The 24,785-nt window shown below is 42.1% G+C and overlaps 1 long non-coding RNA gene across 1 annotated transcript; it reads left to right on the forward strand.

Annotated features, from left to right (window-relative positions):
• The first annotated feature begins 1,953 nt into the window (after positions 1-1,953).
• On the forward strand, positions 1,954-5,121 carry LOC142876874 (uncharacterized). Its single transcript, XR_012923717.1, has 3 exons — positions 1,954-2,126; positions 3,915-3,989; positions 4,924-5,121. It is a non-coding gene; the product is annotated as an uncharacterized LOC142876874 (long non-coding RNA).
• The last annotated feature ends 19,664 nt before the right edge of the window (positions 5,122-24,785 follow it).

Consider the following 24,785-nt stretch of genomic DNA (forward strand, 5'->3'; position numbering starts at 1 on the left):
TTACTTCTTCCTTTCCAATCTGGAAGCCTTTTATTTCTTTTCCTTGCCTAATTGCCTTTCCTGAAACTTCCAGTACAGTGCTGTAAAGAATTAGTGAAAGCAGGCATCATTATCTTACTCCTCATTTAGGGGGAAGCTTTTAATTTTTCACTATTGAGAATTATATTAGCTGTAGATTTTCCATAAGTGCTCTTTAAGGGAATGTTGAGGACATTCCCTTCTATTCCTAGTTTGTTGGTTTTTTTATTGTGAGAGGTCATTGGATTTTGTCAAATGCTTTTTTCTGCATCAATTGAGATTATCATGTGCTTTACTTACTTCATTCTATTAATACAGTATATTACATTGATGGATTTACTTGTGTTTTTTAAGCATATCTCTTAGTATAATTTCATAGTGGCACTTGGCTGTTACAGTATACATATGTGACTTATAAAGCCAACCATGTATTAATTTCCCATTGCTGCTACAACAAATCATCATGAATTTAGTGGAATAAAACAACATAAATTTGTTCTGTTATAGCTCTGGAGGTCAGATGTCCAAAACTAAGGTATCAGCAGGGCTGCGTTTCTTCTGGAGGCTTCAGGGAAGAATGTGTTTCCTTGTCTAGCTTCTAAAGGCTTCATACATTCTTCAGCTTGTAGTCCCTTCCTCCATTTCCAAAGCCAGAAGAGTAGCATCTTCTCTTCTCTCTGACCTCTGCTTCATGCTGATATCTTCTCGTTCTCTTATATCTTCTTTCCTCCCTCTTATAAAGACCATAGCGATTACATTGGGTCCACAGAGGATAATCTAGGATAATCTCCCCATTTAAAGATCTTTAACTTAATCACATCTGCACAGCCTCTTTTATCATGTGAAATAACATATTCACAGGTTCTGGGGATTAAGACCAGGACATCTTTAGGGGGCTACCATTCACCCTACCACAACTGGTATCAGCTTTGTGCCTTCTCCACTTTTAAATATCATTGTCTTGGATATAGATAACATGATGTTACAGCTTTTGGTTTGGTCATCAAATATGGTGCACAGAACACACGAGGAAAAGGGTAGTCTACTGCACATACCCACATATTTACCATTTCCATTGTTCCATCTTCCTTCCTGAGACTCTGAGGTTCCTTCTTTTTCCATTTTCTTTCTGTTTAAAGTATTTTCTTTAGCCAGTCTTTAAGGGTGTACCTGCTAATAATTAGTTTTTCTGTGCCTGAGAATTTTTTTTTTAATTTCCCCTTCATTTCTGAAGGAGAATTTCACTGTATGTAGATTTTTTTGTTTAAAATTCTTTTCTTTCAGTACTTTAAAAATATTGTGTCACTGCTTTCTGGCCTCCTTGGTTTCAGATGAGAAATCCATCATCATTCCAATGGGTTTTCCCTCCAGGCAATTGATTATCTGGCTATTTTCGCGATTTTTTTCTTTTTCTTTAGTTTGCAGAAGTTTAATTATAATGTGACTTGGTATGGATTTCTTTGGGTTTATTTTTGGAGGAGTTCTTATAGATACTTGGATCTACCAATTTGTATCTTTTACCAGATTTGGGCTAGTTTTCATCCATTATTTCTTCAAATACTCTTTCAGCCTACTCTCTTTCTCCTCTATATCTGTAGTGGCAGTCACCTGTTGAGGTTTAGAAAGCAGGTCTTGGCTTACTTTTCTCTGTAGGCTGTGGCGCCAAAGGAAGTTTAATTTTCAAAGCCTTTGTGGTATGATTTTGGTTTGCTTAGTTTATCTTGTGCCACTGGGGTTCCCGCTGATTTTTGCAGGTATTGCCTTAGGGTGGCAGAAAGAACTTCCTCAGCTGGGACAGTAGGTATCCCTCAGTGGGGGAAGGGTGTGGTGGGATCCCTGGCCAGGGCCCCCCTTTAACTCTCCACACATACCCCTAGGTTGTCTTGAATGGGGCATGAGATTCTAGAGCTCGGGGACACAAAGGAGCTTCTGGAACCAGGTGCTTGCTATAAGTAGGTCCCTTGCCCTCCTGGCCTAGTGTCTCTGGGCAGGAGGGGAGAGTCTCTAGCACATGGGGACAAAGAGGTTTCCCAGATTTGGCCATGGGCTGTAACTGCATTTCTCCTGCTGGCTTCACCTGCCTGCTTCTACATCTCTTGATGGGGAAGGTAATCCTCAAACCTGGGGGGAAAGAGTGTCTCCCCTGGCCACTCCTGATCAGCTCTCCTTGCCAGCCAGGGGCACTGGGCCTTCCTCATGTTGTTAGAAGGACTCCTGGTCATCTTTCTCCTATCACTTTTCAGAATTCTTCTTTGGTTGTCTCCCGCTCCATTTCCAGGGTTTATAGCTATGCTTGTCAGGGATAAGGAGGCAAAACCAGGTCTATGGCATCTTGTCCAACTGGAGTGACATTTTTATTTGATCATTTCCTCATCTTCCTTGACTTTGATCTTTCCTGCTGGAATTCCTATTAAATGAATTTTGGACTCTGTTTTCTTATTTTACTTTTAAAAATGTTTATTCATATTTTCCATTTCTGTCTTTTTGCTACAGAAGATTTCCATATCTTTTCATTCACTACTTTACTTTTTTATTTTATTCTATTTTTTATGCCCTGCTACCTATTACTTCAATTTTAAGATTTCAAATTTTTAACCCCTTCCTCCCTCTGATTGCTCCTTTTTCTCCCCTCAAATGACTCTAAGAATTCAAGTAAGAAGTACAATTTTTAAATTGTTTTATTTTCCTTACTTAGAGTCCTTGATTTCTTTAATTTACTGTTGTTGTTTTGGTTCATTTTGTCCTTCTGTTGTTGTTTTGGTTCATTTTGTCCTTCCATTTTCATGCTGTTTTTGTTCCTTCAAGGCTGACTTTCCCCCTTTGTGAATGAAGGACAAGACTGTTTGGCATGGATGGTGCACGAGGAATCCTCTGCCACGTGTTAGACATTGTGGGAAGGCCTGCTGTTGCACTTGGCAGACGATAGGCTCGTTCATGATTCTCACCACTGCCCAAGTATGCTGGACTTGACCCTTGTCACGAGCACTTTATTTTACTCCTGAGTCACACTGAACCCAGGGATGTTGGCGTTAGCCTGCTGAAGAGGTTGGGAGATGTCCCAATTCTCTCCTCTCCATGTTCCCCAACGTCCACTCTGTGGGCCTCAAGGCTTCAGCTAGCCATGGGTGCTTCAGCCAGTTCCTTTGGACCTCAGGAAGGTATGGTGCCAACACCCTAGTGAGTTCTAGCGGGGTGCGCTCCCTGAGGATTGTGCAAGTTGATACACTGAGTGTGCAAAGAAAATCTTAGAACTTTTATTACATGAATTTTATCTAAAATATGAAAGACATTATGGCTTACTATTAACATTAATAATTTTAATGTATGGATTGTAATCCATTTGTTTGCCTGTTTGATTGTCTTGGGATGGATTGCAGTTATATATGTCTTCTTGGTTAAGAAGATCTATGGATAATATTAATACATAACCATTAAAAAATCTAATCTTTGCCAAATGGCTAAATGATTAAAAATTCTGGCATAGAAAATGTGAATCAAAGATAACTTAAAATGCCAACACTAGTAAACAAGTAGAGAATAGCAAAGCTGATATTTCTAACCTTTATTCACCACATTATGTGACACAAATATTGATGATTTTGTAAGATCTGATGAGAATGTGGCCCCTAAATTAAAAACCATCATGAAGACTGTTTGGAAGATAAGATTTAATCATGAGTGATCATGATTAATATCACCCGAATATAAATTATGTTATTTACAGATATATTTGCCCATGAGTATAGTATATTTGTATAATTTATAAATAAATAAATTTACATAAATTGTAAATGTGTGCTTTAAAAAAATACAATTAGAGTATATGACTCAAAACAATTTGGAAACCACCACTGTAGACAGTTCTCTAAGCAACAATCCTGATTATCACTCCACAGACAAACTCAAGCTGAGAGACCTTCTGGGGCTCTCCTGGGAGAACTGCACTTACTGCTGCTAGAGCCGTCTCTCTTGTGAGTTTTGAGTTGCAATGACCCAGTCACATCTGTATTCTATTGCCCATAAATTTTTTATCATTTGTGTCCCATCGATGACACTCTTCCATATTTTTAAGTGCAGCCACAGATTTATTCTTTCTTGCCAAATGTTACTGACATGTCTGGGGGATCCCGTGGGGACAGGGGGCAATGCATATGCATAGGCCACCATCCCTAATCTAAAGCCAAAAGATTGCCATTGAACTTGGAGAACCAGAAATTCCCTATTGACTGGTCTCCTCTGTAAATAACATTTTTATTTTCTGTTGGCATTTCCTAAAACAAAAATAAAAACAAATAAAGAACAGCCTGACTCAGGAACCAGGGAATGGAGCATGCAAGCTTAGATTTAGGAAGGCAGTAGAGAACTCCTAGGGCCCAGATGTGGCTTTGGCATGTCATCCAAGGGTAAGGTGAGACTGGTGAAGAGAAGGACAAGTTGTTATTATCACTGGATGGTGTTATTTAAAGGAAAAATATGAAGGACTATTTCCTTTCACTTAGAAAAATCTCTCCCACCAGCAAGTGGCTAATACCAGAATTAGAGCCAAGCATCCTCCACCCACTCCAACCCCAACCATGATAAGAGTCACCTTCTGGTGCCCTTGCCTGCTACAATTCTTGGAGGCTCCTGTGTTTGCTTTTAATGAGGGAGGTTGTTTCTTTACAACAAGGCCCTCCTATTGCTTGGCTTTATGATGCACACACTCCCTCCTAAACATGTCATGTAGCACATTCAAAATGAAAATGAATTTAAATTAATTGGGTTTGAGATTCCTTTTTAGAGAATTTCATGAGGCCCTTTGAAATAACAGAAGTGTCACGAACACAGGTTGGGATGCAGACGTTGGGTACAAAGAGTATGCTAAAGGAAGATACAGTTGTCAAAAAGGCATTTTTCCCTCTGCAGTGACAGGTGGCTCTGACAGCTCTGGTTTGTCAGCAGGCAGACACATGAGGAAGAGGGGATCAGAAACGAAAGATGCCAGTGGAAATAATTCCTTCTGTGGCTGTGAAGTGATCATGACATTGCTGTATCATAATGCAATGTTGAAGACAGGATCAAAATGAAATCTTTCAACCTGCAGAATAAATTTCTACCTGATAACACCCTCCCTCCAGCCTTTTCTATATTTGCTGATGTCCCTTGCAAATGAACGGTGCAGGGCAAGACTGCAGAGACTATCTGCCCACATCTGTGGATTTCTAGAGACAAGAGGCTGCTTCAGACAGGGTGTGGTTTTCAGGCTTGTGTCTCTGAGAAAATGGCCCCAAGGATGCTAGAGCACCTGGGAGTGGTGTAGTAGGTTATAATGTCCAGGGCCCAGCACCAAGGGGGTGCCCACCTTTCCATGCAGGAGGCTCCTTGATATGATGGTCCATATGTAAGGCCCTTCCTCATCTTCTGAGGGTTGCAGATTATAGGAAGGGTGTATAGTTTCTTAGGAAAGAAGATATTCAAGAAACACTCTTTACTGGCTAGTGTAGTTACTATCCCAAATTAACGGAGACTGAAGGCTCTAGCTTAGAAAATAGCTAGCCACAGAGCCCTGAATAAGGCTACCTAGACACTATGATGCCTCTTCCATCAATCTGCCATAATGATGGAAAAACAACTTCTTTTGGGTCTGAGTGGTTGTGGCTCTGGCCAAAAGCCTGAAGGGGACTTTGGGGCATCAAGCTTAGAATGTGCATGGGTGAAGGAGCCAAAGGGCTGCTGCAGAGAAAGACGGGTTCCTGATGGGTCCCAGATGCCTGCTCCCTGTGTGATCAACCATGGCTCTGTTTTCCAAGGTTTTTCTGAACCTTTGGGAAAATAACTGTATTTAAATCAATAGCCCATACCCAGTCCTTTTGGCAATAAGGTTCACCATCTAGAGTGGGTCTTCCTTTTATGCCTTCAAGTTTAAGGTCTCCCCTCTTAGTCTACTGCTGTGGAGTTTGGAAAAAAGGTTTATATTTACTCTAGCACCCCATATTTTTGGAAAACCTGATGAGTCTCCAGGCTTGCTTCCCATTGGTAACTATGTGCTACCAGTTCTAGCCTTAGGTGGCAAGCCATCGTTTTATCTGTCCATTGAAAAAAAATACAGGTACCCAAAACCCTATATAAAATAAATGACATTTAAAAAAAAAACATAAACCCTCAAAGACAAGAGACTGTGAAAGGAGCAGCAGTAACAGAATTCTGAAAGCTGGATTGTGGATGTGCAAGTGACATTTGACTTGGCATAAAGAAAGATGACACTAAAGGCCACAGTGGGGAGAGCTGACAGGCAAAGCAGTTGCCAACCCCAAACTCTCAAAATGTTCTGGAATCACTGGCCTGGAACCCAAAGAGTGGGAATGAAATGGGGCTAAAATCAGGAGGAATATGATTCTCTAGATCTCTCCTCTGCTCCAAAAAGATAGGCAACTGCCTCCTCACCATCCTGCCAAAAGACTGGAGAGAGGAGAAGAGAGGGTCTCGGCCTGGGAGGATCAGGTCCATGCATGGGCAAGTTAACATAAGGGAAGGAGGGTGATTATGTGCAAGCATATAGACTGAACGTTGAGACTGCCAGCTCCTTTCCACTTTCAGCTCCTAGAAACACAGCAACTAGATCTCCAGGAAGGAGGTCAGAAAACACCTCTGGGGAATCTGACCAGTCAAGGATAATGAAATTGAAGATTCCCGAAGACACAGGTCAGCCAGCACTCCAGCACTCCCCATATGATATCCACAATGAGGAAGCCCAGCCATTTTCACAGAGCTGCCAATCAGACTTTAGCTTCCCAATCTTAAATGTGAGCAGACAACCAAGGATCACCAGAAAGTCGAAGAAACCCTCTAAGTGAAGACAGAGAGACAAAAGTAAGTGGAGGAAAAAAGGCAAGTTGGAGGAGATAAAGGTAATGCAAGAATAAGGAAACTTAAAAAAAACATTAGTATAATCCAATAGCTAGTAAAATATATTGTCTCTGTGAAACAAAAGAAGAGGAACATATAAAAATTACCATTTAAAGCTGAGTACATAGTGCATGACTGTAGTCCCAGCTACTCAGGAGGCTGAGGCAGGAGGATTGCTTGAGTCCAGGAGTTTAAGGAGAAATAGTGAGACCCATCACTTTAAAAAAATTAGCATTCAGAGAGCAAAAAATTAATATGGAAAATTAAAAATATAATAACAAAACTGAAAAACTCAATAGAAGAATTGGAAGATAAAGTTGAAATACCACCAAGAAAGTAGAACAAAAAGGAAAGAGATGTAAAGTCAAAAATAAATCATAAAACATTTTAGGAATATCTCAGAGAACCAAAAGTTAATAATAGGAATTCTCAAAACAAAGAACGGAGAAAATGGAAGGAAGGCAATTATCAATGAAAAAATTAAGGCAACATCCCTACGTTGAAGGGCATCTTTCCAGATTACAATGACCAACTGAGTGCCCAGCAAAAGATAGAACCACATTATAATCATCAAAATCATCATCATCTATAAAAGTGAGTGGATATCTATAATGGTTTTAGCTGTTGAAAAATAGGCAGAGCACAAGTGTAGTTCTTGAGAAAAGGAAATTCCCGTGAAAGTGCCAAGTTCCTCTGCCTTTCTATCTGGAGACACTTTCCCTACCATGGAGCAGAGAGGTGGGTCTCAGGCAAAGCAATATCTCACAGAGCTAAAGAGGCAGATAGAGGAGTTTGAAGATGCTGAATGTCTTGGAGGGATGTGTGCATAAAGCAAGGGCTTGTGATGCCCAGTAGGGAGCACATGTTGCAGGTGGAAAGTTGAAAGGGGTATCAGAGGTCTCAGAGTATTGGGACACATTAGAATTTAGATCTAGTCAGGGTGAAGAGTCCTTGTTGAATCCCTGGAATATTCAAATGAGACTCCCTCCAAAAGTCCACACTTTAGCCATAATTATCACATACATTATAAGAAAGAAAAAATGGACATTAATATTACACAAAAATTCTTAACAAAATATTAGTAAACTGAATCCAGCACTATATAAAAACAGCAACACATTTTGACCAAGTAAAATTTATCCTGAGAATGCAGAATTGAAACCAGCACCTCATAGAGATATCTGCACTTCCAAGTTCATCCCAGCAATACTCACAATAGCCAAGATATGGAAGCAGCCTAAGTATCCATCGACAAATAAATAGATAAAGAAAAAGGGCATATACATAAGATGGAATATTATTCATCCTTAAAAGGAAAGACATGCCATTTGAGACAACATGGATGAACCTAGAGGACGTTATGCTAAGTGAAATAGGCCAGATACACAAGGAAAAATACTACATGATACCACTTATGTGATGAATCTAAAACAGTTGAACTCATAGAAGCAGAGAGTAAAATGGTGGTTTCCAGGGCCTGGGCAGAGGGGAAAAGGGAAGCTATTAGTTAAAATGTACAACATTTCAGTTATACATGATGAATAAGTCCTGGAGATCTACTGCATAGATAGCATCATGCCTATATTAACAATGCTGTATCATATAAAAATTTGCTGAGAGGGCAGATCTAATGTTAAGTGTTCTCATCACAAAATAATAATAATAAATAAAAAGGGCAAATTTTAAAGAGCATAGATATGTTTATAACATATATCGTGGTGATGATTTTATAGATATATAGTTATTTCCAAACTCATTAAGTTTGTATACATTCAATATGTATAGAATTTTGTACATCACTTATGCCTCAATAAAGTGGATTTTAAAAAAGGAATAAGCATAAAGAGGAAATGTGATCATTTCAATATATATAGAAAAACTATTTGACAAAATTCAATAATTATTAATGATAAAAAAAATACTCTCAGTATTCTGAAATACTCTCAAGAACAGGAGGAAATTGCCTCAACCTGATGAAAAGTATCTACCAAAAAAAAAAAATCTACAGCTAACATCATATTTGATGATGAAGTACTGAACACTTTTTCCCTAAGATTGGTATCAAGTCAAGGATACTCTATCTCATTCTTCTATTCAACATTGTATTGGAGGTTCTAGGCATTGTAATAAGGAAAGATATAGAAGTGATGCCACAAAGATTGTGAACAAAGAAGGAAATCTGTAATTATTCACAGACAATGTTATTGTTTACATAGAAAATCTTAAGGAATCCACTTACCAAAATAACCTATACAATCTAATTTATGAACTTGACAAGATACAGAATATAAAGTCAATACACAAAATGTAAATGAATACCTACATGATAGCAACAAACAATTGGAAAATGAAATCACAATATAGTACATTCAGCATAATCTAAACTTTAAGATATGATAACTAGATAGGTAATAGATAATAAATAGATAGATGATAGATAATAGATTAGATAGACAAGTGAACTACAGAATGGGGGGAAGACCACAGAAATGTGTATGAACTTTCCCACCATGAACAGAACAATATCTGTTTCATCCTAGTTTTTGTCGTTAAAAAAAATGACATCTCTGTTTACCCGGTTGCTCAAGCCAGAAACCTGGAAGCCATTCCTAACCCTACCTCTCCCTCAAGCATCTCATCCAAACAATCACCAAGTTCTGTTAATTCTTCCTTCAAAGACAGCTTTAATCTGCCCACTCCTCTCCCTCTGAGTTGCAATCACCCTAGTCCAAGCTTAACCGTTTCTCACTGGGACTGCCTCCTAAAGCCTTCCTCCAAATCAAACACAATTCCAACAGAGCAATCAGAGTGATCTTTTGAAAAAGCAAACTGGACAATGCTTCCTCCTGCTTAACACCCCCCAAAGGCTCCCAATTGCCTTGGAAGCAGCTGGAGATTCACAGGAGGCAGAGAGGAAAGAGGGATCCTCAGCTTCCTCATCCCCCCCAGTATCCTGTGAGTCTTCCCACTGGCTAAAACCTTCCAGAGGCTGGTGACAAGGGCTTGTGGAAGACACAACCTGCAGCCATTGGCCTCCCCTGCCCTTGTTCCTCCAAGGGACAAAATATCAGGGGAGGCAAGGAATGGATCTGAAGGTTGGTGGGCCCAGGAGCTACTTTAGCTTCAGAGGTCAGGGAGGCCTCTCTTAGGAGGAGACATTACACTGAGCCCAGGACAGGAAAGAGCAGCTGTAGGAAGAATGGGGAGCAAGGCTCTGGGTGGAGAGAACTGCAGGCAGACAGACACTCACAGGCAGGACAGGACCCGCATCCTGTCTGAGGGACTGAAAGAGGGGCAGTGTGGCTGGGGTGCGCTGAGTGAAGCCGGAGAGCAGGGTGGGGCCTCAGGGGTGGTGGTGGTCCACCCTCTGATGGACACCTGCCTCAGGCAGAGTCCTTCTGGCTGCTGTGTGGAGAGTGGAGGGCCCTGGGTCAGATGAGGAGAGAGGGAGACGCGAGGGAGGCTGTTGCAGCCATCCAGGCCAGGGGGTGCAGTGGAGATGAGAATGGGGAAGAGTGCAGGTATGTGTCCTCTTCCCCTTGGCCTAATGAGGGCTCCCGGGGCGTCCTCCATTCTCAGGCTAGCTCTCTTGCGCCTTGGGCTCTGATCAGTGAGGGTCTTTCCTCCATCCTGAAAGCTGCCGGGCAGGAGCTGGGGCAGCTGGGGCCCTAAGATCTGTTGATTTTTTGCTCCATGCTCAGACCTTCCTGATCACCTGGGCCTCTTCCTCCAGAAATTGGGGCAAAATTAACCAAGGGCCAGAGGCCACTCATATTGGTTGTGTATAAAGTCAGTGAACTGAGAGGAGAATTAGACAGGGTACCCAATGAGGGCTGGACATCTCCCATCCTGGCCCTTAATTCACTAATTTCCTTAAATTCTTTCACAAACTGCCTGTTTTCCAAACCATTTCTTCTCTCTGAGGAACTGGTTAGGGGTAATGGGCTCCCTCCCAGCCCCACTCCATGTGTGTGACTTGCATACGAAGGGCAAGATGACTGACAGCAATCCTTCTACCTCTAGAGTCTGTGGGTGGAGTGCAGTCTTAGCAACCCAGCTTCCAGCAGGAAGCCTTTCATCTACTCAGCCCTCACAGCCCCCAAAATATCATGAACAATCTACTCACCAGGCCCACTGACCCATTTCTTGAGTGCATCCTACATCTGCTCTGTTTCCAGCTCCAAGCTCCTTCTCTGAGTCTGCAGAGCATTCACTGGGTTTCGAAGGAAGTGACTTCCACAGTCAGGAAGATTCTGCAAGCCCATCACGGAGCACTTGGGACAGAGCTGGCTTTTACAGCTGGGAAATCAAGCCAATTTGGAGCTCACAGATGGCTTAAGTCTGAGAGCCATGTCAACTCAGTTGCCTAGCATGAACATTTCTGGGGATGCTTTTTGTACCCATCCCTGTTCTGAGGACTACCAAGAATAGAAATTGAGCTTAAGATAGGTTCTCACTTTTACACTTAGGGGAACAAGTCCTTTACTCATTCTCTTCAGTCTAGAAAGACATCCTGCTCTCCTGCCCCAGTGGAATCCCATCTCTCAGTGGCTCTAGCAGCAGCAAGGATTCAAAGGAATACCAGGGATTGCTAATGTCCTGGCCGTCTTGAACTGGTGCATGGAAAGGCAAATTTTTGTCAGCCAAAATTTAGAATGGCGCCCTAATCTGACATAATTCCCCTATGTGATTCTCTTTTACAGCAAGAAATGGCTGGCCATGCACTCTCAGCTTTCCCACATGCAATATCAGGTTTGCAGCCAGCCAGGGTTACTCCTTTTGTGGTTGAGCAGCTCTGTCAAAAAGTGCTATCCTTTCTGAGAAACCTCCAGTAATGGGGGGAAAAAGTTCTGTCTCATATTGAGCAAAAACCTGCCTCCCAGTATTGTGATTGTTCTGTCTTCCCAGTTGACTCAGAACAAATCATTCCCCGTTTGGCATGAAGTCCTGAAGGGAAGGCTGCTCTCATGTACCTTCTCAATGTTTTCTAGGCTCAGCCACCTATTTCCTCCAGCTTCCCCCCCTAAAACTTGGTTTTGCATTCCTTCATCATCCTGGGGGCTTCCTATGCACACACTCCCTATAATGGGGTCCAAGCCCAGAAGCAAAACCTGTGCTCTGGGTGGGAGATGGGTTCTTACCTGACTGTACTGAGGTTACCAAGCCTTCCCTAGGATACTCTGCTTCTGTGCCTTAACCCTCTCTGTACCTCACTTTCTTGATCCATAAAAGGGCTATAAAAATAGTACTTACCTCTTAAGATTGCTTGAGGGTTAAAACAGATAATCCACACAAAGTACTCAACAAGCCTAACACACTGACTAAACATTGGTTAATCAGCATAGCCTGGGTTCCCTCTGGAGCCTGAGCTAGACTTGAAGGCAGGTTATTTGGGGCAGATAAAGCAGAAGATGGGGTTAGGGGCTGGGAGGCTCACGTACTGGTCCTGAGAAGAGTGAAGCAGGAAGGAGGCAAAGCTAACGTATGAGATGGTCTTGAGTTGGTCACCACTGCTGGCAACAGGGTCCTGCTGGGATCCTCCAAAAAGCCGTTTATCTCAGAACTGTCCACCCGAAGAAAGAAGAGGGAGCATTTATCATTACCCCTTGGCCAAGGATGACCTTCTTGTGTGCTAATCTGTTCATACTTTTTGATTGCACATGGAAGTGCCAACAGATTCCCAAAATATCCCACCCTGAGGGATCCAAGGAGCCCACAAAAGCAAGAGAGACAGGATGCAGCAGAACCAAGGTGTCATCAGTTTATACTTGCATAAATGTGCTTGTCCCAGTGGAAGGTGGGCCACAAAGGACAGGGTACAAGAGGTGTTATTTTTCTTCCTGTTATTATCATTATTGTCATCAAACTTGTGCAAGCCCAAGGTCACGTTCTCTATTTGCCAGCCCGTGCTGGCCCTGGTCATTCTGTTGGCACAGTACTATGTCTCCCAGTAGCCTTAGAGCTGCACATAGTGACCTGTCATTTGCATTTGTATCAACTTCGTACAAATTGCACACTCAGCAGAGCATTCTGATCCCTCTCTCCTGTGAACTTTCTTCATTACACTAAGGTATCTGTGCTTATTGACTGAATCTGAATTTCCTACTCCACAAAATAGGTCGCTCGGGGTGGGAGGAGTATGCTATAATAGAACTTCTCTTCAGGCTGAACAAAAAGCTGTCCAGTAGCGCCTGCATAGAGGTACTGAGGAGTAGTCTGCCCCACAAGAACATGGGACTCCCTTCATTTGCTGGTGGCCCCCAGAAGACAAAGAAATGGTCTTTGATAATCTTTTTGGAGCACAGAGAGAATTAACAAGAAGCGTCAGCTCTGTAGCTGCAGAAGTAGACCCTGGGGGAGAGAGTAGCACTCTCAGGAAGGGTGTTGGGCACACTGACCACAGACGACATACCCCAGAGGCACTCACACTGTCCTTAGTGCCAGGTGGCGAATACGGGAATGAGTGAGAAGACACACTGTGCCTTCAGCTTCCTACTTCAAGTCCCCCTGGCTGAAGCCTGGCCCAACATGAGAAAGGGGGAAATCTAAAGTTGTAATCTAGACTGGAAGTGACCAGAAAGCTCAGGATTGCTCAACATATACTTGAAAGATGAGAAAAGGAGATTTGGCAATGCACAGCTGAAGGCAGAGACTGTGGAATAAACTCTATGTGGGTATGCACTACACAGTTCAGTTTGGTCAACTGTTTACATTTGTGGAACTGAGGGCCAGAAGATCACCATGGTGGGGCCAATTCACAGCTTGCCTCTATATCCATCTCAGACTTACTCTCCCACAAAGCAATCCATGAAGTGGGGGTGTTTAGGGTAGCCTTTCTGCCCACATCAGAACATTATCATCTTCATTCCTTCTCTGGAAATGGTGCTGAATAAGAATCAGACCGAGCCGCTGTCTCCAACTTTTCTGTAATTTCACCCTGGAAGGCGACTGGCCGGGGCGGGGTAATTATCCCTGGCCTTCCCATCTGTGCTGGAGATGAAGTCTGGAACTCAGCCACCAGTGCTCCGATCTGTGCTCCAGGCAAAAGAGCTCCTGACAAGCAAACTGACACTTCCATTGCTCTCATGCCAGCAAGAGGCACAACTTTAATTAAATGGGGTTACTTAAAACTGCAGCAGAAGAGCTGGGGCTCAGACAGCCTCTCCTCTCATGACGTCACCCTGCTTGTGGGCGTCCTTCCTCCTTTCCTCAGGACTAATCTTCCCTTGGCAGCTGCCTTTTTCTGACTTCAGACCACTTAAATCTCTTTAACTTCTGTCTTCAAAGCCCTTTTCAGAAATAAACTCTGAGGCCAGAGCTGGTGGGGGGTAGAGAGAAAAGAGTCCCCTCTCTGTGGGTCACCTCTTTAGAAAGAGTGAATTCTTTCTGGAGCCTCTCCTGCCCAGCCCCTACCTCTGTCTTGATGTGCATGTTTAATAAGAGTAGAACATGTGGACACCCAATTGAGCATTGTACACTGTCTAAGAGATATCCAACTTGATCGTGTTCTATAGGCATGGATAGGATCTATGGGGAAAATAAGTCATGTCTGAGTAGCTACATTGCAGTGGTGGCCACAAGGACTTGGAGAGTCCTTCAAGAGCAGAGTTGAGGGGCACGCTTGGTTTCTCAGGATCTTGGGAACTTCAGCTCCAGGCTGCTTTCTCAGGACAATTCTGGAAGCAGAAAGGGACAGGAGGCTGGAAGGAAGACATGGTCACATTTCCATATAGATTTGGCCAAGTTCTAGTTGGCTGACCTCCTGGGCATGACGGCCAGGTACTCCTTCTGCATGGCTATTTGCTCCTTGTGAGAAGCAAGGCTGGGGCTTTATTTACTTCAGTATTTAGTTGTTTTAAAAAGTGAGTCTTTTTTTGCTTGGAGGTGAGGATATTCTTTCCCTTTAAGTGGGCTATTGTAATTCTGCCCTGGCTTCTTGAAGTTGATCTTTTGGAGGCTGCCATATTTAAAGGAAGGAGAAAGAAAAACCAAATAAATAATCTCACTGTGCTTGATAGCTAGGTGTCAGAGATGGATAGGAGAAGATAAGGGCCTATTCCTGGTGACTTATTCTTGGTATGAAATTTATCAGGGCAGGGAGGAAAGCCTCAGAAAGAATGTTTAATCAGAGGAAGTGGTGAGCGATGAGCAGAATCATTATGTCCACCTTCTGCAGTGTGATCTTAAGGAATGGGGAAAACTGTGCCTTTGTCTGCCCCTCTTAGCAGTTTTTAATTTTTAAATGCATTAAAATTCTTTTTGAATAAGTGAAGAGTTCTGAAGGTTTTTTTTTTTTTTTTTTTTAATAACTCTGACTTGACTAAAAGTTGGATTGAGCACGTCATTTTTTTTTCTGGAAATTTTCCCCAGCCTTTGAAGTACTCCCAGCTATATTCTCCCTTCAGAGAGAAAATGGTTGTTTTGAAAGTTGCCTTTTAAGCAGCAACGCTGTTTTTTCTCTGCTGAGAGCTGCTCTTGTGCACTTCAAAAGCCGAGCATGTCAGCCTTCTCCACCCTGTTTCTCCCCTTTGAAGTAAGTGTGGGAGCAGCCGCTGTCTTAATCACACTCTCTCAAATTTCCATGGCACTTTATAGTGTTCAAAGCTCTTTCACAGCCATTATCTTATTTGATCCTCACGACAACCTCTGAGGTAGGCAGGGCAGGTGTCTTTATCCCCATTCTACAGATCAGAACCCTCAGGCTCAGAGAGGTGGCGATTTGCATCAAGGAGACAGGACCCCAAACTAGGACGCTGGAGCAGTACTAAGCCTTTGATGGCTACTTCAGGGCTCTTTCTATCAAATCGCACCTCCTTCCTCATTGGCATTTGGGGGACCAGGGACTGAAGAAAAGTTGGGGAAATTGGCATACTTGAAGTTGGCTCTGTCTGGTGTACAAGATGTGTGTTCTCTCTGGGCACTCTTCATGCAGATCTGGAAACTGAGCTAGGAACAGACCCACAACAAGACTTTCTCTGCTATGATGGAGCAAGCTAAAGTCCAAAATAAAGCTGAGCATTGGCAGAGCTTCTCCCCTGCCCCATAAATTCCAGCATTGACAGAGTTTGTTCATGCTCCGCAAATTCTGGCAGCTGCAAGTTTCTTCTCCCCCACCTCTGGACTCAGCTCAGGCTGGGCCCTGGTGACAGGGACATCAGGTGCTCTGTCTCATAAGCCTCTGGCTCTGAGGCTGCTGGTCCAGCTAGTCCAGGTGACATTGTCTTTGGACAGTGATTGAACTCCATCCTACTTTACACCCACTCTAGTACATTATCTTTGTCCACAGCGTAATCCCTATGTCCAGGGAAAAATTCAGCTCAGAATTCAAGCTTCTACAATAAGCTGTTGTCTTTGCTACCTGTATGTTCAATAACTAAAACTTATGCAAATTTCTTCCAATAAAGACAGTTCATGCTTAAGACACTTTATTCATTCATTGCATCAGCTGGTTCATGCAACAAGCACCTTATACATGGTGGCTGCCCTGAGACCTTGGTGAGAAATAAGTGAGTCCAGTGTAAAAAGAGACAAAGATGCTTCAGGCTAGGGGAGTGGGAGTGCCAGGATGGGAACCAGCCCAGGTGCTGAGCTCAGCTCCTTCCAGAACTGAGACAGACAAAGATTCCTGGGGAAGGAAAGGCCTGATTTGATAAATTTTGAGTTGGTGTAGGCCAGGCTCAGATGGTGTGGGGAAAGTCAAGAGGAAGGAGCAGTGAGAGAGGGAGGACATCCTTGGAGGAAGGAGAAATGCCAGAAGGCGGGGAGAGGGTTCACTGGGTGACCAAAAGTATCTCAGTGTGACTGGACCACAGAGTTTGAGGAAGAAGAAGAGAGGAGTAATAAATGAGGCCAGTGTGTGAGGGCTTGGTCATAAAGGAATAAATTAAAAATCTTGGACTTTTCCCCAAAGGCAATGTGCAGCCTTTAATAAGATTTTTAAGCAGCAGGATGCCATACTCAGATTCACATTTTAGAAACGTGAATTTCTAAATGTGATTCACGTTTCGGAAATCCAGTATAAATAGACAGAGACCCAGCCTTTCCCACAGGCCTGCTCAAGACATGGGTGATTTGAGGGAGACAGTTGGAACAACATGCTAATTCCCCATTTTCCTGGATCCACTAAACTCTGTCCTCTTATTTAGAAAGGTCAACAGAAACAAAAATGCTTGGTCTGGGCTGTTTTAGTTTCCCACAGATATGCCATTGCAGAGCTAGGATTTGATGATATTTCATTTATATAAGAATCATTCATCTGGAAAAATGCTTTGTGTTTTTGTCAAATTAAAATTAAAGACACTGTCCACCAAGTACCCAATATCCTTTACTGAGCAGCCTTTCAGAACAAGACTTCCTTTTATCCAGCATCAAGAAAAATGTTCACCATGGCTTTTATATATAGTAAAACGGGAGTCACGTGACTACCTTTCTGGGCTATTGGGAAGATTGACTGTGACCCCACATGTGAAGTACCTGGGATCTTCTTGGGCAATAGACAAACTTTACTTACTTCTCATGGACTTCTAATGCATATAACCTTCAATTATAGGAAGTAGTGGGCTTGAAACCAAATAGATCTGAGCTCAAATCCAGGATGAACCACTTTGTAGGGCTGGGTCCATGGGCAAGGTATTTAATGTCTATGAACCTCTGCTTTCTTATCACCGAATCTTGTAAACTAACACTTTCTCCACCAAGTTACTCAGAAAAGTGAATGAAATGATACATGGAAAATGCTTGCCATATAGTAGGCACCACATAAATATTGATGCCGTCTTCCTTTTGCAAACAAACTTGTAGGTTTCATTTTATCCGAGTGTGAGGACTATATAAATCATCTCATTTCTCTTTCCTTCTTCACTGTCAGGAAACTCAGAGCTAACTCAGAGCTCAACTACAGGCTTCAGCCAACATCTATTCTTGTGTGCCTTTTTTCAGATTTCTTTTTTTTTTAATTTAAATTTTTTTTATTTCAGCATATTACAGGGGTACAAATGTTTAGGTTACATATATTGCCTTTGTCCCACCTGAGTCAGAGCTTCAAGTGTGTCCATCCTTCAGACAGTGTGCACTGCACCCATTAGGTGTGAATATACCCATCCCCTCCTCCCCCTCTCACCTGCCCTACACCTGATAAATGTTATTACTATATGTGCACGTAAGTCTTGATCAATTAAAACCAATTTGGTGGTGAGCACATGTGGTGCTTGCTTTTCCATTCTTGTGATACTTCATTTAGTAGAATGGGCTCCAGCTCTATCCAAGATAATATAAGAGGTGCTATATCACTATTGTTTTTTGTGGCTGAGTTGTACTCCATGGTATACATATACCACATTTTATTAATCCACTCATGTATTGATGGGCACTTGGGTTGTTTCCACATTTTTTCAGATTTCTATTTGTTTTCATTTTGCATCTTTCTACTTTGAGTGTGTTTATGTTTTATAACCACCTCAAATGTTCTTTTGAAGCCAGCAGATTATAAAGTCTACAATAGTTTTACTAAGTAAATTAATTTGGTTACTAACACCCTGTTGGTGAGGTATAGCTCCAGGGTTTGCACCTCCTAAGGAGAACTGACCTTTGCCCTGATCTTTGACCATAAACTTAAAATTCAGCTTTGTCCATAAAGGCAACAGTGGGGCTGAGAGAAGTGGTGGATGGTCCCCTGTAGAAATAGACATCCTTCTACTACTGTAACAGATCCTACTATTGGGTAGCAGTTCTCTGGAGCACTGTGTTGAGTAGATACCAAAAGCAACAGTTCACACTAGCTCAGCAAAAAGGGAATATATGACTGTTAAAATGCAAATGTTCTGGGATAATGCTGGTTTAAGCTTGACTGGGGTCCATACAATGTCACCAGGATCTGGACTGTCTTTGTCTCAGCTCTGCTCTCTTTCATGTTGAGTTTAGGCTTAGATTCAAGTTCTAGCAAGGTACTGGTAGTAGCTCCAATCTACAAGTTTTCAGGGTCAGCCTTGACATTCTTTCTACCCTTTAGGAAGGTCTTCCCATGCATCTCATTCACTCTGATTGGATTTTGTTATATTGCCTCTTTGTTTCTTCCTCATCGTGACCCGTGTGGTGTGAGGTTCTGGTTAGCTTACACCATTCAAGGCTCACCTCCGGAGCTAGGGGTATGTTATTTTACTTCATTCACATTACTAAGAATGAGAAAAGGGTGGTTTCAAAAAATTAATGGTATTGTTTCTTCTGGAAGATGGAGAAAGGACGCTGTGGGACAAAATAAATAAGTAAAACAGTGCTGGGGCCATCCGAGGATCAGTTATTTCCCTACTGTAGCCCTCAACAACAGCAGACGCTGGCTACAGCTACAGCTTCTGTTGGCCCTTCTGACACCATCTGTGTCTCAGCCATTGCCTCGAGTTCTTCACCCTTGCTGTTTCTAGACACATAATTAGAGTTAGATTACACATGTTCCAGAGGACAGTTGCAAAGTCTGTCCCAGAGGGAAACAGCTTATACTCCAAAATAATGGCTAGATTTTGCTAGTTTACATAAGCAGAGACCTGGAAATAGTCTGGGAATGATTTATAAGGCGACGGACCTAGGAATATTGACTGCAACAGTGAATGCAGCTGAATTCATCTATAAGGTTGCCTGTTAGTTGATTGAAACCTGAGCTTAGTGATGTTGAGATATTCAAACTTTCTTGGCATAATGTAGAGAATAAAAATGTTGAGGTAGATTTACCTTGGGCAACTTTCACACTTACTCAGCCCCACCCTGCCAGGGTCCAGGTTGCACTTCCTTAATTATGGGCTTGAGAACAGCGTCAGCCAGGAGTCACCAGCATCCTTGAATGGCTCTGCTGTGGCCGTCTGTAGGCTGGGAGGTGTGGCCACTGAGGAGGTTTCCTGGTGTCAATGGCATTGATGGAATTATGAATTAGCAGAAGTCACGTGACAATACCAAAAAGCCAGAGACAAGGAGGGCATCATTACTGTAACAAGCAGCAAAGATGAAGTGATCATCAAAATGTTTTAACCTGCAGAAATCTTTGGCAGTGCCTGGGTGATCACAATGTCCCTAGGAATGAAAATGCTACTTAATTCATGTAACAGGAAAAACTAGAATCCAGTGGTCAGAAACTTGGATAGAGGTGTCAGAATGAAGAATCCTGGTCTCCCACCCAGTTTTAAGGTCAAAGCCAGTTTATAGGCCCAGAGCTCTTGATTGAAGGGAAGGCTGGGTTCTCTTGAGATAGGTCCCTGCAACAGTACCTGCATGCATTTCTTTGCAACTTCTCCAAGGGGATCTGAAGCTATTTACTAGGATGATCCTACATAGGAGAATGATAATAGCCAGAACCTGCAGAAATTATTAGACACTGACTCTGATTTAATATTAATCCTTAAGAATTCAAAATGTCACAGTAGTCCACTAGCAGAATGAAGGCTTATGAAGATTTGGTGATAAATTAAGTTCAGAGCTGTCTCACAGTAATCCCAGTGGGTCTATAGGTCCTCATTGTGTTTATTTTCAAAGTTCTTTAATTTATAATTGGAATAGACTTACTCAGAAACTAGTATACATACCATATTGGCTCCCTGACCTAAGAAATAAGGACTTTCATGATAAGAGAGGCCAAGCAGAAGCCTTTGGAACTTGTTCTCCTTAGTAGGATAGTAAGCTAAAAGCAAAACCATATACCAAGAGAAACTACAGAAATTAAAGACTCGAAAGATGCTGGGGTGGAGATTCTGCCCATATCCTACTTAATTGGCTCTGTTTGGTTTGTACAGAAGGTGAATGGCTGTTGGAGAATGATTATGGAATATTGTAAACTTAATTATTTGGTAGCATCAATAATAGCTGTTGTCCCAGGAGTGGAATCTCTTAGAACAAATCAACACAACCCCTGGAACCTGTTGCATAGCTATTTTATAGCAAATGCTTTTAGCACTGTAGTGGTTTACAAGAACCACAAGCAGCTATTCTTTTTCACCCAGAAGGGGCCACAGTACCCTCATTGTTACCCTCAGGCTATGCCAACTCTCCTATCCTTTGCAGAGATATTTATCATGTTGATATGACAGAATATTATGCTGGTCACTGCAGGTCCTGAAAGTACAAAGTACCTTAGAAGTGTTAGTATTAATAATATACGTTAGTGCCAGAGGATAGGAGGTAAATACCATGAAAATTCAGGAAAGGAACTTACAATCTCAGTAGTATGTCTAGGGCTCCCACGATCTAGATTGTATGGGATATGCCCTTCAATGTGAAAGACAAGTTCCTGTACTTGCACCATCTACCACTAAGAAAATGAAACAACATTTAAGGGGCTTCTTTGGATTTGGGAAATAACATGTATCACATTTTAGTATGAAGGTTCAGATCTACTAACTAAGCAAACTGAAAATTTTGAGTGGGTCCTAGAGAAAGAGAAAGCTCTGTGGGAAGTCCAGGCTTCAGGGCAAGCTGCTCTACCACTGGTCTCTAAGACCTAGCAGGTCCAACGTCACACAAACTTTCTGAAGGTTTATGTGTCCACTGGCAAGAATCACAGTGGAGAGCCTTGGGATTTTGGAGAAAAACTCCTCTCTGATGCAGATATCTAGTCTCCTTTTGAGAAATAGCTTCTTGCTTGTTATTTGGCCCTGAACGTCTTATTAGTGCCTGAATGTCTGACCATGGACTCCAAGTGGCATGTGAGCTGAGCTGTTTATCATGAATTTAGTATTAATGGACCCTCCAAGTCATAAGGTTAGGCATGCATACAAGCAACAAATTATCAAGTGGAAATATAAATGTTATAAATGATCAAACTCAAGCAGGTCTTGCAGACCCAAGTAAGCTGTAGTCAAAAGTGATTCAGACTCTGACAGCACACAGACCAGCTGCTTTGCCTCCTCTCCCTCCATTCACATCCATAGCATCATGGAAAACTACCTGTAAACAATTAGTCCTCCCCGCCCCCCTCAAAAATGGGACCTAGTGTATAGATAGTTTTGTATGATATTCTGGCACCCACAGATGTAGACTGCCACAATTTTACTGCCTGGATAGTTTATATTACTGTTCTGTTAAATATTCTTAGTCTTACCTCCACAGTGGCCTTTCTTCTTTGGAAATAGGCAGTCCACACCCTTTCATTTTTTCTTTTCACCATCCTGAGCAGGTTGACTTACATTGCACAGTGACAAGATGGCTGCCGCACTTCCGGACATCATTCATGGTCAATGCAAGAAGCAATAATAAAGGAAATGCCAGCTTGCCTTCCCATTAATCAACAAAACAGCCTTCCAGAAAACTTCTGCTTAAGTCTCATTGGTCATAGCTGTGTAGTCTAACCATCTCTGCTGTGGCAGAGTACGGAAAAGTACTTAACTCTTCGTTTTCTGTAGTGAAGAGTACAAGAGAGAAGGGAGTTGGAGACGGCAGTTGGATCCACCAACTAGCAGTGACTTCCACAAGCGTAACTCTTGGTTAACTACTCTTAGCAGAACAGAAACTTCAGTTAATACCAATTTGATGGTGAGTACATGTGGTGCTTGTTTTTCCATTCTTGTCCCGGATGGGGCAAAGGTAATATATGTAACATAAACATTTGTACCACTATAATATGCTGAAATAAAAGAAAAAGGAAATTAAAAAAAGAAAAGAATAGAAACGTCATGTGCTCCTCCTGGACATGCTACATTACCTTCACACAGTAGATGCTGGCCATCTTTTTCTGCTCCAATAGACAGATACAAATTCAAGTCATCTAAAAACTGTCAGGAAAGGTCTAGGACACAGATTTTTTTGTGTCATTGGTAGTTTTGTGAGAAAGAAGGGCATTCCTTGCAGTCTGATTCTTGAATTAAAGTCTTTGAAAGAAACTTAAATAGGCTTGGGTCAATAATGAGGTTGTACAACTTGGGCCAGGTTTGATTTCTGTCTGTGGTATAAACAGTTGATGAAAGATCAATATGTGCTTCCAGGTCTTATGTTATCTTTACTCACATTTCCAATTAGGGGAAATAGACCTCGCAGAAAAATTTTAGATTGAAGTGCCTAGGCTCACAGTTTATCTGAAACAAAGTTGGCATCAACTTTCAATGAGCTGGTGAATCTAAACTTTAGGGGAGACAGAGATTACCTTCTTTAAGTCATAAAATATACTTGTGGGCCATACCTTCCCAATTATCTGGGTAGTGTTTTGCAAGAACCAGATCCCATAACCCAGGGCAGGTTTAAGGAAATCCCAGAAACAGAATTGATCTCAAAAGTCTTCTTCTTTAGCTTCAGGTTGTTAATTGGGTGTTATGTCACCATTCAGAGAATTCTGTATTCCATTGGCCATGGTGTGCACGTCATATTGGCACAGATATAGAAACTGCATTGCACCCAGATATCCTACATGAGCACTCTTTTGGAGGCCTTTCCATCAGCCACCTTTTCTGTGTACAAGTGTAACAATATTTTAGTAAAATGTTTTTGCAATTGAAATGTAGCACACATACAGAACAGAGCACAAATAATAAATTTCCAGTTTGGTAAATTTTAGTTATCTGAACATACGCACATAATCTGCACCTGGATCAGGAAACATCACATTGCTACTACCCCAGAAGTCATGCTCTTTGTTCTCCCCACTTCCTGTGTATATTCCCCCTCCAATGGTAACCCCTATCTTGACTTTTGACAGTATAGACGTGATTCACTTGCTTTTGGGATTTATATAACTAGAATCACAAAGTATGTAGTTCTTTGTGCCTGGCTTCTTTCACTTAGCATTACAATGCTGGGACTCAACCATGGCCACTCACGTGGTTATGATTCATTCATTCTCACCGATGTGTAATATTTCATTGTGTGCATGCACCACTATTACTTTATTTATTCTTCTGTGAATGGTCATTTGGATAGTTTCAAGTTTCAGGCTATCATGCACAATGTTGCTGTGAATAGTCTTATATGTGCTTTTTGATGAAATTATGGACATATTTCTGTAGGGTGAAGTTGATGTGTCTTGGAGTATGTGTATGTACAGCTTCAGCAGATGCAAGCCACTTTTTTCTCAGAATCAAGACACTGTTAACCCTCGGTGCTCAGAGCCAGGCCTTCCTCTGAAGGCAGTAGGGTCTCTGGTTTTTGCAGGGGGAAAAAAGAGCTACTGATAAAAAGTATAATGAGACATATTCATTATTTCATAAGCTCCTCTTAAGATTTCATGTTGTTGATTTTCCTAGATTTTTGTTATTTTTAGATATTTCCTGGAAATTCTCATTTAATCAGCCTCTTGAGTGCTCATATTTGGGACAGTCACATGCCTACCAATGTGCCGGACACTGCTAGGTGCTTAACCTATTTTATGCAGTTAAACTTCATGCAAAGCTCTGAGGAAGGTTGGCTTCTTTTATAGATGTTAAAACCCACAATCAGAAAAAGGAGTTGTGGAGCAAGCACTGAGACCCAAGCCAGTCTGCTGCTCTCTTTCTGTCCTTCCATTTGCTTTCCAACTCATTCTGATACCTGGCTCAACAAATTTGGAATTTACTAAAAACAGAAAGATGCACTGTGTAACTCTTCTCCCAACCTCCTGTTCTCTGTCACCAGAGACAGTGTGAGAAGGCCTGGTGACACTGTTGGTAGAAAGTTAAAGCTTTGAAACTGTTTGAAAATCTACAAAGTGACATCAGGGAAGAAGAAGAGGAGGCTCTACAAAGCCCAGGATGTGGATGGGGTTTTGCTGAAGAGTTGAGACCACACTTGTGCAGTTCCCTTTCCCAGGTCCTAGATCAGGGTGCTGTCCTGAGCACATAGAAGATGGTTTGCTCAGCTCATCCACCCATTCTTTCAATAAATACTTCCAATGACTTTCATGCCAAGCACTGAGCTAGGCCCTCAGGATACAGAGATGTGAG

Source organism: Microcebus murinus, chromosome 1 (assembly GCF_040939455.1).
Source record: "Microcebus murinus isolate Inina chromosome 1, M.murinus_Inina_mat1.0, whole genome shotgun sequence".
Classification (NCBI taxonomy): Eukaryota; Metazoa; Chordata; class Mammalia; order Primates; family Cheirogaleidae; genus Microcebus; species Microcebus murinus.